The 17,010-nt window shown below is 43.7% G+C and overlaps 1 protein-coding gene across 19 annotated transcripts in view; it reads right to left on the reverse strand.

The window, feature by feature from the left end:
- Nucleotides 1–17,010, reverse strand: part of srcin1a (SRC kinase signaling inhibitor 1a) — a 525,004-nt gene that overhangs the window by 467,110 nt on the left and 40,884 nt on the right. The gene's annotated exons all lie outside the window — the stretch shown is intronic.

A 17,010-nucleotide genomic window follows, 5' to 3' on the forward strand; every position in this document is an offset into this window, starting at 1 on the left:
CCTGGGCCATCCAGTGATGGCCATGTCCATGAGAGTCCCATTAGCAGTACACATGCACTACTGCCCTCAGACAGCAGCTTCAGGGTAGTTTGCTGCATATTTTGATGGAATAGACAGAGTGGCTTCGAAAATGAATGTCAGGATTTTGTTTTTAAAACATTCTGGGATATTGATTGGTTGAATGATGGTATCACAGATCCTCATTTTCAGCCAGCAGGCTCCTTGTTAGATAAATGGACTGTTGTTGTTTATCAGTGTGGCACTGGAAAAGCAGAGCCGGTCAGGCAGTATCCGGGGAGCAGGAGAGTCGATGTATCAAACATAAGCTCTTCATCATTTCTGACGAAGAGCTAATGCTCAAAACATCAACTCTCCTGCTTCTCGGATGCTGCCTGACCTGCTGTGCTTTTCCAGCGCCACCCTTTTTGACTCTGATCTCCAGCATCTGCAGGCCTCACTTTCTCCTCCCTGTTGTTGTTTATCAGTTGAGCAGCCTATCCCGTCTCCAGCATTTCATAAGGAGAATGAATTTGAAAGCCCAGTCATCTTTCTCCTGGGTTTGCTCAAAGCAGTATCATGGAGATCCAATTAACATCTAAAGACTCCAGATCAATCTTATATTATTCCCTGGACCACTGGAGTGACCTAGATACTGAGGGTCTACGGTCTTGCCAGCACCAACCCCCCAATAGGAGAAGGTGGAAATCACGTGTTGTCGGTGGTCACAAACCATTTTAACTTTTAAGTACCAATCTATTCCATCCACTTTAACTTTGTTTGTTACACATTCTATCAACATTTTTCTCCTCTATTTTGGAAGAATATTCTACAGCATTAGGACAAGAATAGAACCCAGCAGCAAGACTTGCACTAACACTTGGAAGTCCAAAAGCGTGGAGGGTGACAGAGTTGAGACAAGACAAGAAGTAAACCTGGAAGGGCGGGGGGTTGGTGGGGTGGTGGTGGTGGTAAGGGTCAACTGGAATTTCTCAGAACTGGTCTTTCATACAAAGCGAGGCCTTGGTGTCAGTTCATCGGCCTGACTCCAAGATGCTCTTAGCTGTCACCAAAGACTTAATGCAATTAAACTATTAGCATCTAATTTTACTCCTGTCTCCTGACAGAGACAGCAGCCCTCCCACTGCAAACATGCACTGCATCCCAATGGCAGTCCTGACAGGCACTTCATCCAGAACAACATCATATTGATGTTGTTTCCTTGACAACCGTGCAAGGCAGTATCATCAGCCAAGGCACAAAAACTAGAGTTTATAAATTACCGTGTCACTTTCTCCCCTCTGCACCAACATTGTCTGACAATGACCATTTTCCAAGGTCTAGCTGGTGCCTCAGCTGTTAACCCTTCCATTACCAATCAATAATCAAACAGCACAGAGATGCTGCAAAAGAAGAAACTGTGTGACTTTGATATAAATAGTGCCAAGATCCCCAACTTGGTCCTTGAATCTTTCTCCTCAAATGTTCACTCAAGTTACAGTGGCATCTTCTGAAGCCACAAGATCATTGAGATCATATCCAATTATCCGAGTGATCCACGCTTTATAAACACTCATGCTGTTGGCAGGGTGGTGATCCGGGGAAGGAACAGAGTCACAATTTATCAAATAATGAGTCACAATTTTGCTAGTAAGGCGTGAATTGTAATTTCTTTCATTGGTTCCGAACCAGAGCTATTTCAGATCAGTTAGCTACTTCTTATAACCGACTGGGTTAGTTCGTAATAACATCAAACTACATTCAAAGGGGCTTTTAAGATTGTCATAGAGTCATACAGCACAGAAACAGATCCTTTGGTCTAACTTATGTTGACCAGTTTTCCCAAACTGAACTAGTCCCATTTGCCTGCATTTGGCCCCTATCTCTCTAGTATTTATGTTACTGTCCAAATGCCTTTTAAATGTTATACTACCCACCTCTACTATTTCCTCTGGCAGCTCATTCCATACACGCACCACCCCCTGTCTGAAAAGGTTACCCCTCAGGTCCCTGTTAAATCTTTCCCCTCGCATCTTAAACCTATGTCCCCTACCCTGAGGAAAAACGCCTTGGCTATTATCTAGGCCTCTCACGATTTTGTAAACCTCTGTCAGGTCACCACTCGGAAAGGACATGGGGATGAACACCAAATGCAGGTATTTCCGCTGACTCTGATATTCCAAGGACAAGTTTTAAAAAGACCTATTTGCCAATTTCTCCTCTCCATCATCTGGAAAAGAGAAGAGATCTACATTAGCTCCTTCCAATAGCCTGGCCAAGTTCAGTGAATTCAATGTAAACTAGAACCTGGTTATGTGTGATTCAGCAATGGTGGTATTTCTATCCAGTGAACCATCAATGCAGCTCCCCTACTTACAGTGTGTGATATTGAAACGCTTGGCAGATAATGCATTTCCACATATTCATTAACACCTCCCAAAAACCAAAGGATGATTTTGGATGGCTCAAATCTTCCCAATGCCCAAATGGTGTTCTAAGAACATCACCTCCTACCAATTCCTCTCCAAGCCATTACCATCCTGACTTGGAAATATATTGCCGTTCCTTCATGCCGCTGGGTCAAAATCCTGGAATTCTCTCGTTGAGGGCATTGTGGGTCAACCTACAGCACACAGACTGCAGCAGTTCAAGAAAGTAGCTCACCACCACCTTCTCAACGGCAACTAGGCGTGGGCAATAAACGCCCACATTCTACGAATGAAGTTTTCAAAATCAACTCAGCTGCCAGTAGACCCTACAGTCAGGAAATCCCCATGATAGGGGTCACTTGACCAAACATTCGACCTTCTTCACATCTGCCTTTCGGCTTTATGAAGAGACCAAACTAAAAGATGCACTCACATTCACTGCATTCTGAACCAAAAACAGAAATTGCTGGGAAAGCTCAGCAGGTCTGGCAGCATCTGCGGAGAGAAATCAGAGTTAGTGTTTCAAGTTGAATGACCCTTCCTCAGAGAACAGTTCTGAGGAAGGGTCACTTAACCTGAAATGTCAACTGTGATTTCTCTCCACACGTGTTGCCAGTCCTGCTGAGCTCTTCTGAGCAATTTCTGTTTTCATCTCTGATTTACAGCATCCACAGTTCTTTCAATTTTCACTCCACTTTGGTTAATCTCCCAGTGATGCAACAGGTTGTTGAATATATTTTTGCTCTGCGAATGAAAACAGCTTGTTTTAAAATACCAACAAGATGTGGGTTTGTGGCTCACACTCACCCCTGAGTCAGAAACTTTGAGATTCAAGTCTCTTTACAGAACTGAAGGATAAAAATCAAGTCTGAGATTCCTGGCTGTGCCATAGGAGTAGTCTTTCAGGTGAAAAGCTAAACAAAGTGCTGTCTGAAATCTAAGTGATTAGATTAGGTTACTTACAGGCCATTTGGCCCAAGAAATCCACACCAACCCTCTGAAGAGCAACCCACCCTCCTACATTTACCCCTTCACCTAACACTACGGCCAATTTATCATGGCCAATTCACCTAACCTGCACATTTTCGGACTGTGGGAGGAAACCAGAGCATCCAGAGGAAACCCACACAGGGAGAATGTGCAAACTCCACACAGACAGTTGCCTGAGGCAGGAATTGAACGCAGGTCTCTGGCACTGTGAGGCAGCAGTGCTAACCACTGTGCCACCATGCTGCCCCTTTTTTTTAAGATTATAAAAGATCTTGTGCTTTGAAGAGCAGCAGACTAGATCTCCCTTGTGTGCTGGCCAATATTCATCTCTAAACCAAACTCGACCAAAAAAAAAACAGATTGTGTAGTCTTTTACCAGACTGCTGCTGTGGGGATATACAATGTGTAAACTGGCAGCCATCTTTCCAATATTACAACAGTGTTTAAAACATTGCATTGACTGTAAGGCACATTGAGACATCAGGTCATTCTGAAAGGTGCTGTTTAAATGCAAGCTTTTCCCTTTAGCCAGAAGTACCAGTGCACTCCAGCTTTTACTTATCCTTTTATCAAAACATTCTCTTGTCTACTTTCCAACCATTTTTTTGTCCATCAGTACCTGCTCTTGAACTGAGTGGTTCGTGATGTGGGGGGAATAGGGTGAGTAAAGAGTCAACCACATTGCTGTGGGTCTGGAGTCACATGTAGGCCAGACCAGGTAGGGACAGCAGACCCTGAAAGGGTCTGCATGAAGTAGGTGGGTTTGTACACCCACAGGTGACAGCTTCATGTTGACTGTCACTGAGATTAGTTTTCTATTCCAGGTCTTTTAGCGAATTTAAGTTCTATCAGCTGCCATTACATGAGATAAACTCCTGGCCTTAGAGTCTCCGCTGACATCTCTTTATGCAAGGTAAAAACAATGACTGCAGATGCTGGAAACCAGATTCTGGATTAGTGGTGCTGGAAGAGCACAGCAGTTCAGGCAGCATCCAAGGAGCTTCGAAATTGATGTTTCGAGCAAAAGCCCTTCATCAAAGCCCTTCATCAGGAATCTGATGAAGGGCTTTTGCCCGAAACGTCGATTTCAAAGCTCCTTGGATGCTGCCTGAACTGCTATGCTCTTCCAGCACCACTAATCCAGAATCTCTTTATGCAATATCTGGTCATTTAGCTGTTCTTGATCAATAGGAAAATCATTGTGCTGGTGAGGAGACAAGAAGTGTCGGAATGGCCTAATAAGAAGTGCCTTACTAGAAAACGATATTGACTCTTCAGAATTCTTTCCCACTGAGGTCTAACAAGGTTGGGTCATGAGTATGTTCAAGGCTGAGATAAACAGATTTTTAAATCAGTAAGGGAATCAAGAGAAAAGGCAGGAAAATGGAACTGGAGTTCATCAGATCTCATTGAATGTAGTAGCAAACGCGATGGGCTGAAGAATCCACTTCTGCTCTTACACCTTACAGTTTATGGTCTAAATCATTAGCTTCTGTTGTAAATTTCTGTCGACCTCTTGACATTTTGTTCCAGTGCCCTGAACCAGGGACTGTCCAATCTAATACTATTAATTTTAAAAGAGCATAAAGTACTAGCCAGGTAGCAACACATAATGAGCTACAATTCTCATCCAAACCAGTGGGTGGTCGATCTGAACTGGTCACCGGGATCACTGGGCTAGTTCCCAACTGGGTAACTGGTCTAATGTCACCCACTCCAGGTTAATTTAGAAGGTCTTGTCTGCCCCCTTCTGGATACTGTGGGGAATAAAATTAACTGTCAAACCAGGGTCGCACAATTAGATATGGTGACATAACAAGAGAGGAAATCTCGAATTTAAATGTTATTAATGTGTATTAATTTTTGATAAGCATTCTATGAAATAAGGCCCTCCTTTACTTCTTCTGTTATTTAATAAGATGGAAGAACAGAAGTAGGCCATTCAGCCCATTGAATCTGCTGTGACACTCAAGGAGATCAGGGATGATTTAATAATCCTCAAGTCCACTTTCCTGCCTTTTCTCCTTAGCTCTGAATCCCTTTCTGATAGTCAGATTTTCAATCTCGGGCTTGACAGCCATCACTGGTAAACCAAAACTCCACCGATTCACTGAGGTGAAAAAGTCCTCCTTATCTCTTTCTTAAATGTGTGACCTCTTACTCTGATGATGCCCTCTAGTCCTAGATTCCCCCACAAGGGGCAACAATCTCTCCACAATTACCCTGTCAAGGAATCTTATAGGTCTCCTCTCTACCTTCTGAACTTCAATGAGTACACGCCCAACCTACTGAACTTCTCCTCATTTAAAAATCCCTCCATGCCCAGGATAATCACAGTAAACCATCTCTGGGCTGCCTGTAATGCCATTCCCTATCACAGACCCTCCCTTTTTGTGTTCTCCTCACTCCCCATCCTCCCCTCGCTTTGCGACTAACATTTAATACCTCTAGCATCTCTCATTTTTTCCCAGTTCTAATGACTGTCATTGGCCTGAAATATCAAATCAAAATCGGAATGCAGGACATTGGAGATAAAACCAGAAACTTCGAGGGAACCTCAGTAGGTCTGGCAGCTTCTGTGGGGACAGAAGCAGAGTTAAAATTTCAAGCCCAGTGTCACTACTTTGGAACTGAAGTGGATGACAAGTTTTATACTGTGTCGAGAGTGTGGTGCTGGAAAAACACAGCAGGTCAGGCAGCATCTGAGGAGCAGGAGAATCAACGTTTTGGGCATAAGCCTTTCATCAGGAATGGCTGATGAAGGGCTTTTGCCCAAAACATCGATTCTCCTGCTCCTCAAATGCTTACCTGACCTGCTGTACTTTTCCAGCACTACGCTCTCGACTCTGATTTCCAGCATCTGCAGTCCTCACTTTCTCCAAGTTTTATACTGTGCCTGCAAGAAAGCAGGAGAAGGCCACTCAGCCTGTCTAGCCTGTTCCACTGTTCAATCAGATTATGACTGGTCTGATTGCTCCATAGTTTCACCAAGACCTGATCACCTTTCACCCTTTTGCTCAACGCAGGTCCGTCCACTGCTCCTTCAAAAAGGATCTGTTTCCTTTTGAGGAACAGAATTCCAAACAGGCCAGAACCTCAGAGGGAAAAAAAAGTCTCCATGAAGCATAAGATATAGGAGCAGAATTAGGCCATTTGGCCCATCGAGTCCACTCCACCATTCGATCATGTTTCTCAACCCCATTCCCCTGCCTCCTCCCCATAAGCCTTGATCCCTTTACTGATCAAGAACCTATCTTCCTCTGTCTTAAATACATTCAATGACCTGGCCTCCACAGCCTTCTCCACACTCTGGCTGAAGAAATTCCTTCTTATTTCAGTTCTAAAGTGCTGTCCCTTTACTCTGAGGCTGTGCCCTCGGATCCTAGTTTCTCCTACAAGTGGAAACATCTTTTGACCCACTCTGTCCAGGCCTCTCAGTATTCTGTAACTTTAATGAGGTCCCTCGTTTGTCCTTCTAAACTCCATCGAGTAGAGACTCAGCAGTCTGTCTCTGCTCTTGTATTCTAGCCCTCTGGAAATGAAAGCGAACATTGCATTTGTCTTCCTAACTGCCAACTGAGCCTGCATTCTAACCTTAAGAGATTCCTGAATTAGTACTCCCAAACTCGTCTGTGCTTTAGATTTCCAAAGCCTTTTCCTGTTTAGGAAATAGTCTGCAATTCTATTCTTCCTAACAAAATGCATAAGCTCACACTTTCCCACATTGTATTCCATCGGCCACTTCTTTGCCCACTTCTCTAGTCTGTTCAAATCCTGCAGCCGCCCTGTCTCCTCAACACTACCAGTCACACCACCTATATTTGCATCATCTGTAAACTTAGCAACAATGCCCTCAGTTCCTTCATCCACACCATTCATGTATAATGTGAATGGCTGTGGTCCCAGCATGGAACACCACTCAGATGTTAACTGTGTTTCTCTCTCCACAGTTGTTGAACTTCTCCAGCGTTTTCTGTTTTCACAGTCATTATCGTGTTTCTGTTTGGGGTCCTCGTTTGTGCAGTTGGGCTATTGCTCCTGCCAAGTTGCAGCAATGCCTGCTTCAAAAGAAAGACATTCAGAGGTGATGAAAAGGACCAGATAAAATGCCTTTCTTTGATGTGTCAGATTAACATTGAGATAAATGTGCTAGATAATGAAGGTTGTTTAATAATTACTAGAAGTTATTCTGCGGCCGCATTCAGAAAGTCTTCAGATGTGAGAAACAGGAATAGTTGTCATGTGTGAACAAACACATACAAACTGTTAACCCTGTGAGGACTGCCACAGAGATGCTGCACCAAGTTCCGTTTTGTTATTACGGATCACAAAATTGTCACGGCGCTGAGGGAATCCATTGGGTCTGCACTGGCTCTATTACCTCATGTCAATCTTCTGACCTTTCTCCTTATCACTGCTCACCATTTCTATCCAAATAATCATCCAATGTTATTGCCGTAGTGCTCTTCCAGGATGACACTGAGCTAAGGCTAAACTAAGAGTATTGTCTCTTATGTTCTGTTCAATTGACCCCCTCCCCCCCCAAAAAAATGACCTTCCTTTGACATATTACTCAAAGATCAAATATTGCAGAGTTCCCTCAGTACTCCATAGGTTCAAGTATCAAGTTGGGAAAAAGTCCTATAGCAGGACCATATAGAGGTTTATTAAATCATGAGGGGTATGGATAGGATAACTAGACAACGTCTTTTCCCTGGGGCGGGGGAGTCCAGAACTAGAGGGCATAGGTTTAGGGTGAGAGGGGGAAGATATAAAAGAGATTTAAGGGGCAACTTTTTCACACACAGGGTGCTTTGTGTATGTAATGAGCTGCCAGAGGAAGTGGTGGAGGTTAGTAAAATTGCAGCATTTCAAAGGCATTTGGATGGGTATGTGAATAGGACAGGTTTGGAGGGATATGGGCCGGGTGCTGGCAGGTGGGACTAGATTGGGTTGGAATATCTGGTCGGCATGGACAGGTTGGACCAAGGGTCTGTTTCCACGCTGTACGTCTCTATGACTCTATGATTTGAATCTATAACCTTCATGCAGAAACATCAAGAAAGCTACCAAATGAGCCAAGCAACCCATTGCTGACTAATGCTTGCACCACTCTGAATGCCAGGGTTTAAGGAGACGTTGAAGAACTGCATCTGTGCATGTTCCAGATTTGACAGTACAGTGTGTCAACTCACTTTCATATTTACAGTTATCGCTGTGAGATCACATTGTCTAAAATGCGTTATCACTCAGAGATTAAATCAGGACATTCATCTTCACTATATTCTTTCACTAGTCTCCAGTTTAATTAAATCAGAGAAGGAATTTGAAACAGTTATTTCTTTTAGTTGTCAAACCCTGTACGTTATAGAATCATGAGGAGAAAGTATCACATATAGCGAGCGATTATGATCTGGACTGTGCCGCCTAAGAGTGCACTGGAGACAGGTTCCACTGAGACATTCAAGAGGGAATCGGATTATCATCTGAGAAAGAAGAACCTGCAGGAATACCAAGAGAAGGTGGGACAGTGACATTAGGTCAATTGCTCATTTGGAGAACTGACATAGACGGCATGGGCCAAATGGCCTCCTTCCATACTATAATAATTCTGTACTTAGAGTCATAGAGATGTACAGCTCAGAAACAGATGCTTTAGTCCAACCCATCCATCCCAACCAGATGTCTTAACTTAATCCAGTCCCATTTGCCAGCACTTGGCCCATATCTCTCTAACCCCTTCCTATTCATATACCCAACCAGATGCTTTTTAAATGTTGTAATTGTACCAGCCTCCACCATTTCCTCAGGCAGCTCACTCCATATATGCACCACCATCTGCATGAAAAAGTTGCCCCTTCCATATCTTTTCCCTCTCACCTTAAACCTATGTCCTCTAGTTTTTGATTGCCCGACCCTGGGATAAAGACTGTGGCTATTCACCCTATCTATGTGCCTCATGATTTTATAAACTTCTGTAAGTTCACTCCGCAGCCTCTGATGCTCCTGGGAAAATAGTCCCAGCCTATTCAACCTCTCCCTATTGCTCCAACCCTGGCAATATCCTTGTAAATCATTTCTGCACCCTTTCAAATTTCACAATATCCTTCCTATAACAGGAAGATCAGAATAGAACACAGTATTCCAAAAGTAGCCTTAATCAATGTACAGTCTCAACATGACATCTCAGCTCCTATACTCAATGCACAAATGAATTTAGGCAAAACTTACCAAATGCCGTCTTCACTACCCTGTCCACCTGTGACTCTAACTTCAAGGAGCTATGAACCTGCACCCCAAGGTCTCTGTTTGTCAACACTCCCTAAGACCCTACCATTAAGTGTATAGGTTCTGCTCTGATTTGCCTTTCCAAAATGCAACACCTCACATTCATCTAAATTAAACTCCATCTGCCACTACTCAGCCCATCAGCCAATCTGATCAAGGTTCCTTTGAACTGTGAGACAGCTTTCTTCATTGTCCACTGCACCACCAACTTTTGTGTCATCTGCAAACTTACCAACCATCCTTCTATGTTCACATCCATATCATTTATATAAATTCCAAAACAAGCAGTGGACCCAGCACCAATCCTTGTGGCACACCACTTCACAGGCCTCCACCACCACCATCTATCTCCTACCTTCCAGCCAAAATTTGTATCTAAATGGCTGGATTCCCTGTGATCTAACCTTGATAACCAGTCTACTCTGCAGAACCTTGTTGAATACCTTGCTCAATTCTACCTCGACAATATCCACTGCTCTGCCTTTATCAATCGTCTTTGTCACTTCTTCAAAAACATTCCATCAAGTTAATAAGACACAACTTCTCACGCACAAAGCCATGTTGACCATCCTTAATCAGTCCTTGCCTTTCCAAATACATGTAAATCCTGTCCCTCAGAATCCCCTCTAACAACTTGCCCACCACCGATGGCAGGCTGACCGGTCTATTGTTCCCTGGCTTTTCCTTACCACCTTTCTTAAATAGTGACACCACATTAGTCACCCTCCAGTCTTCCAGCACCTTACCCGTAGCTTTCTATGATACAAAGAACAAAGAACAAAGAAAATTTATAGCCCAGAAACAGGCTCTTCAGCCCTCCAAGCCTGTGCCGATCTAAATGTACTGTCTACAAGTATCGCCCAATTCCTAAGCATCTGTATCCCTCTGCTTGCCATCTACTCATTCATCTGTCCAGACACTCCTTAAATGAATCTACTGTGCCTGCCTCTACTACCTCTGTTGGCACCTACCACCTACCACTACAAATGCGCAAGGGACCAAGCAATCACTTCCCTGGCTTCCACAAAGTTCTGAGACACATCTGATTTGTAGAAGCTCTTTGGATTCTCCTTAACCCTAACTCATGTCTGCTTTTGCCCTCCTGATTTCCCTCTTGAGTATACTCCTACTGCCCTTATACTCCTTGAGGGACTCACTTGATCCCAGCTGTCTATACCAGATATATGATGCCTTCATTTACTTAATCAGCACCTTTTTTCTCTAATCATTCAGCATTCCCTACACCTACCAGTCTTGCCCATTACACTAACAGGAACATACTGTCTCTAGACTTTCGATATTTCATTTTTAAAGGCCTTCCACTTTCCAATCACCCCTTTACATGCGAGTAGTCTCTCCCAATCAGTTTTTGAAAATTCTCGCCTAATACCATCAAAATTAGCTTTACTCCAATTTAGCACTTTTACTTCTGGTCTATCCTTCCCCATAACTATTTTAAAACGAATAGAATTATGGTCACTGGCCCCAAAATGCTCCCCAACTGACACCTCACCTTATTTTCCAAGAGTAGATTAAGTATTGCCCCTTCTCTAGTAGGGAGCATCCATATACTGAATAAGAAAATGTTCCTGTACACACTTAACAAGTTCCTCTCCATCCAGCCCTTAGCACTATGGCAGACCCAGTCTATATTTGGAAAGTTAAAATCTCTACCATTACAACCCCATCATTACAGATATCTGAGATCTCCTTCCAAATATGCTTCTCAATGTCCCACTGACTATTAAAGGTGTCTATAGTATAATCCCAATAAAGTGATCATCCCTTTCTTATTTCTCAGTTACACCCAAATAACTTCACTGAATGCAGTCCCTGGAATATCCTCCCTAGTACATAATATTAACCCTAATCAAAAACATCACTTCCCCTCCTCTCTTGCCCCCCCTTTCTATCCTACTTATAACATCTGTATCCAAGGACATTAAGCTGTCAGTCTTGTCCTTCCCTAGCTAAAGCCTCTTGAGCAGCTATAGCAAATTTTCCCACCAGGATATTGGTCCCTTTCCAAACCCTCCTTCTTATACAGGCCATTTCTACCCTTGAGGAGATTCCAAAGATCCAAAAATGTAAACCCCTGCCCCCTGCACCAGCTCTTCAGCCACGCATTTATCTACTCCATTCTCCTTTTCCCATTCTCACTAGCTCAGGGCACCTGAGTAATCCAGATATTACTACCCTCAAGGACCTACTTTTTAACCTCCTGCCTAATTTCCTGTGTTCTCTCTTCAGAACCTCATCCCTTTCTCTTCCTATGCCATTGGTACTGATGTGCACAACGACCTCATGCTGGTCCCTCTCCCCTTTGAGAATATTCTGCTCCCTCTCCAAGATACCCTTGATCCTGGTACCAAGAAGACAACACACCATTCTGATGTCTCGCTGTCGGCTGCAAAAATGTTTGTGTCCCTGACTAGCGAGTCCCCAGTCACAATTGATCACTTGGAACCTGACATACCCTTCATTACAATAAAACCAGTCTCAGCACAGAAACCTGCTACATTCCCCAGAGAGTCCATCACCCCCTACATTTTCCAAAACAGCATACTTGTTTGAGATGGGGTTAGCCACAGGAGACTCCTGCACTACCCATCCCTCCCACCTACCTTTCCTGGAGGTAACCCATCTACCTGATTGTATCTGCAGTTTTTCTACCTTCCTGAAACTGCTATCCATCACACCCCTGACTGCTGTAAATTCCTCTAAGTGCCTCTCCAACCGATCCACGTGATCCAATAGGATTTGCAGCCAAACACACTTCCTGCAGACATAATCATCAAGAACATTGAAATTCTCTCTAATTTCCCACATCTAACAGGAAGAGTACATCACTCTACTAAAGGCCAACTCTGCACCCTAACAATCTACAGACCCAGAAAATAGCACAGTCTTACTGCTCTATAAACACTGCTCTAGAATAACTTAATACCTAAGTGTTTAATTATTTAAAACAAAAGACATTGATCTCAGTAAAACATAAAAAATACCCTATTATAAATTTACAAAAAAAACAGTTTAAATAAAATTGAATTATGCAATGATTTGAATAGAGCATCATAGATAATATAAAGTAGACAGGCAGGAGGCTGGAAGAACACAGCAAGCCAGGCAGCATCAGGAGGTGCAGAAGCCAATGTTTCAGGTGTAATCCTTCTTCAGGACTGGGGGTGGGTGTAGGGGGAGCTGCAGATAAAGGGGGTGGCAGGGGCAGGGCGGTGAAGTGGGGATAGATGAAGACAGGTAGAGGGTATGACCTGATTGGTCAATGGGAAGAATGAATCCAGTTGGTGGTAGTGAGCAGTGGAAGGGATGGGGAGGGGCTGGAAAGGGAGACACGGGGATGGGACGGAGATTGATTGAAATTGGCGAACTCAATGTGGAGTCTCTCTTCTCAACCCCAGACTCCCTTCCCAGCCCCTCCCTGTCCCTTTCACTCCTCCCTGTCACCAACCAGATTAATTCCTCCCACTGACCAATCAGGTCATACCTTCTGCCTGTCTTCACCTATGCAAAAGTGAGGACTGCAGATGCTGGAGATCAGAGTCAAGATTATAGTGGTGCTGGAAAAGCACAGCAGGTCAGGCAGCATCTGAGGAGCAGGAAAATTGATGTTTTGGGCAAAAGCCCTTCATCAGGAATGAGGCTACTCTAATCTAGACTCTGTCTTCACTTATCCCCACTTCACTACCCTGCCCCCGCTACCCCCTTTATCTGCAGCTTCTCCTACACTCACCCCCAAGTCCTGAGGAAGGGTCACACCCAAAACGTCAATTTTCCATCTCCTGATGCTGTCTGGTTTGCTGTGTTCTTCCAGCCTCCCACCAGTCTACTTCGGATCCCAGCATCTGCAGTGGTTTGTCTCTAACCATCACAGATAATATAGCAATGCAAGAATTTAGTGGCTGAAAATGCACAATCATATTAGGATGAAGTGACTTTTGAAGAATTCCAGTCTGTATAATCAGGTATTTGCCTTGTGCTTGATGCTGCTGCAACAGGAAGGTATTTTGCTGATCTCCTTTTCATAGTAGGCATAGTTATGGAATAAATATCTTTGGTCTTCCACTGAGATTTTGTGCCAATTTGTAGATGTTTCCTTGACAATGTGTGAACCAACTTCAACACACTAACTGATTTTCATATAATCCCCATGGTTACTGCTATGCAAACACTCACAGTGAAGTAGTATTGAGGGAGATGTTTTATCAAATGGGATAATTATCAATGTGATATTCGTTCTGTCTCTCGGAGATAATCTACTGTTATCGCCTCATTGATTTGTATGGAGGGCTCTGCTGCCTTTGTCACGAACCTGGTTGCAATAAGTGCATGTGTATTTGACAAGATAAGACTAGAAGTGGACTCATCTTTGACAATAGCTACCTTCAGCTTTCTTCATTCAAAATCAATTGGACACATGAGTGTCATCCACGTTTCAAGACAATGCAAGTTCATGACTAAGTCTAGCAACATGGCCAAAAAGAGTAGCACTGGAAAAGCACAGCAGATCAGGCAGCATCTGAGCAGCAGCAGAATTGATGTTTTGGGCATAAGCCCTTCATCAGAAAGGTACGACGTTCAACAACCTAATATGTGCACAGCCAGCCCCTACAAACATCAGTGAGGTAATGGTTTTTGTGATGTTTATTCAGGGATAAGACATCAGGAAGAATAACCCTTTTCTTTTTCAAAACTGTGTTGCCGGATAGGAACCTGAAAGGGTTAGAAAAGATTTACAAGGATGTTGCCAGGGTTGGAGGATTTGAGCTACAGGGAGAGGCTGAATAGGCTGGGGCTGTTTTCCCTGGAGCATTGGAGGCTGAGAGGTGACCTTATAGAGGCTTATAAGATCATGAGGGACATGCATAGGGTAAATAGACAAGGTTTTTTTTCCCTATGGTAGGGGAGTCCAGAACTAGAGGGCATAGGTTTAGGGTGAGGGAGGAAAGATACAAAAGGGACACCAGGAGTAACTTTTTCACACAGAGGGTGTTGTGTGTATGGTATGAGCTGCCAGAGGAAGTGGTGGAGGCTGCTACAATTGTAACATTTAAAAGGCACCTGGATGGGTACATGAATAGGAAGGGTTTGGAGGGAGATAGGTCAAGTGCTAGAATAGGTTGGGATATCTGGCCAGCATGGACAAATTGGACAGAAGGGTCTGTTTCGTGCTGTACATCTCTATGATTCTATGCCTATATGTTCCAACCGCCTGAGAGACCAGAACAGTTCTCAGTTTACAGCAACCAGGAGCACAGACATAACGAGACCATCCAGCCCCTTGAACAGTTTCACTATTCGATGAGTTCATGTCTGAAATGCAACCTAACTCCCTATGCCCAGCTCTGCTTTACTACCTTGGGTTATCGAAAACCTATCAGTCTCAGATTTAAAATTAAGAATTGAACCTGCATCAATTGTTAATATGAAAAGAGTTCCAAATTCTTTTGTGTGGTGAAGCATTTCTTAAGTTTTGCTAACAAATTTCTTTAATTTTCAGGCAATGTTCCATAATTCAAAGCTCATAAATCTCCAAAAAAATAAATCTTTTCATGTACCCTCTTAAATCATTAGAACTAGAATCACATCACCCTTTAAACGTCTAAATTCCAGCGAATACAGCTATATGTTGTGCATTTTCTGCTCAGGATCTAATTCTAGGGAGTTCACATATCATTCTGGTAAATCCGCATTGCATTCTCCAAGGCAAGTAGGTCTTTCAAACAGAGGATTAGATCCAATGGACAGTGAGAGCCTTTTTCCTCAGCTGGTGATGTCAGCATGAGAGGATATATCTTTAAGTTGAGGGGTGACAGATATCAGAGGTAGTTTCTTTATTCAGAGAGTAGTAAGGGTGTGGAACACCCTGCCTGCAATAGTAGTAGACACACTAGCAATAAGGGCATTTAAATGGTCATTGGATAGACATATGGATGATAATGGAATAGGCGAAAGTGAGGACTGCAGATGCTGGAGATCAGAGTCAAGATTAGAGTGATGCTGGAAAAGCACAGCCGGTCAGGCAGCATCCAAGGAGCAGGAAAATCGACGTTTCGGGCAAAAGCCCTTCATCAGGGCTTCATTCGTGATGAAGGGCTTTTGCCCGAAATTTCAACATTCCTGTTCTCGGATGCCGCCTGACCTGCTGTGTCTTTACCAGCACCACTCTAATCTTGACTCTGATCATGGAATAGTGTACAATGATAGAATCCCTACAGTGTGGGAACAGGCCATTAGATGGGCTTTCGATTGATTGCACAGGTCGGTGCAACATCGAGGGCTGAAGAGCCTGTACTGCGCTGTAATGTTTTATGTTCTTTGTTCAGTATGGCTGACAGTACAGCACTGCCTTGGTACTGCACTGTAGGTCAGCAAAGGCTACGTGCCCAAGACTCTAGAGTTAGTCTAAAATCCTCAAACTCTGGCTCAGAAGTGGGAGTGCCACCCACACAGACAAAGGAAAGTCTTCTTATGAATGTAGGAAAACATCTCTTGACTATGAGATGGTTGAAGGTGAACTAGATAGATTGGGTTTGTTGTAAGCAGTTTTTGTTTTCTTAACATGTAATTTCCCACAGAATAGCTTTTGGTTGTTGCACTGAATCATGCTGAAAGAAATGGGATGGCCCAGTGGTTAGTGCCACTGCCTCACAGTGCCAGGGACCCAGGTTCAATTCCAGCCTCAGGCAACTGTCTGTGTGGAGTCTGCACATTGTCCCCGTGTCTGCATGGGCTTCCTCCCATAGTCCAAAGATATGCAGATTAGGTGGATTGGCCATGCTAAATTGTCCTGTAGCTTTGTCCTTGGTGAGCCTGCTATGGTACATGTGGGGTCGCAGAGAGAGGGTAAGGATCTGGGTAGGATGTTCTTCAGAGGGTTAATGCTGACTTGATGGGCCAAATGGCCTCTTTCAGCCCTGTACAGATTCTATGATTCTCATTCTCAATTTCTCCCCTTGCCTGAGGCATCCCATCCTATTGTATCCAGGAATGTGCAGGCAAGGTGGATTGGCCATGAGAAATGCAGGGTTATGGGATAGGCAGCTGGGTCTGGGTGGGATCTTTGGAGGGCCGATGGGCCAAATGGCATGCTTCCACATGGTAGGAATTCTATGATGAAATATCTATCCAGTAACCACAGGCAATGATTAATTTGGAATAAGTCTCGGAGTCAGTTGGATGGCTTGAAGCAAAATCGTTTGGTTTCTCAGTTAGTTTGAAGCCAATGGCAAGAGGGATTAGGAATTGTGCTCGAAATAAGGCTCATCTGTATCTGAGCAACCGGACC

Source organism: Chiloscyllium punctatum, chromosome 42 (genome assembly GCF_047496795.1).
Source record: "Chiloscyllium punctatum isolate Juve2018m chromosome 42, sChiPun1.3, whole genome shotgun sequence".
NCBI lineage: Eukaryota > Metazoa > Chordata > Chondrichthyes > Orectolobiformes > Hemiscylliidae > Chiloscyllium > Chiloscyllium punctatum.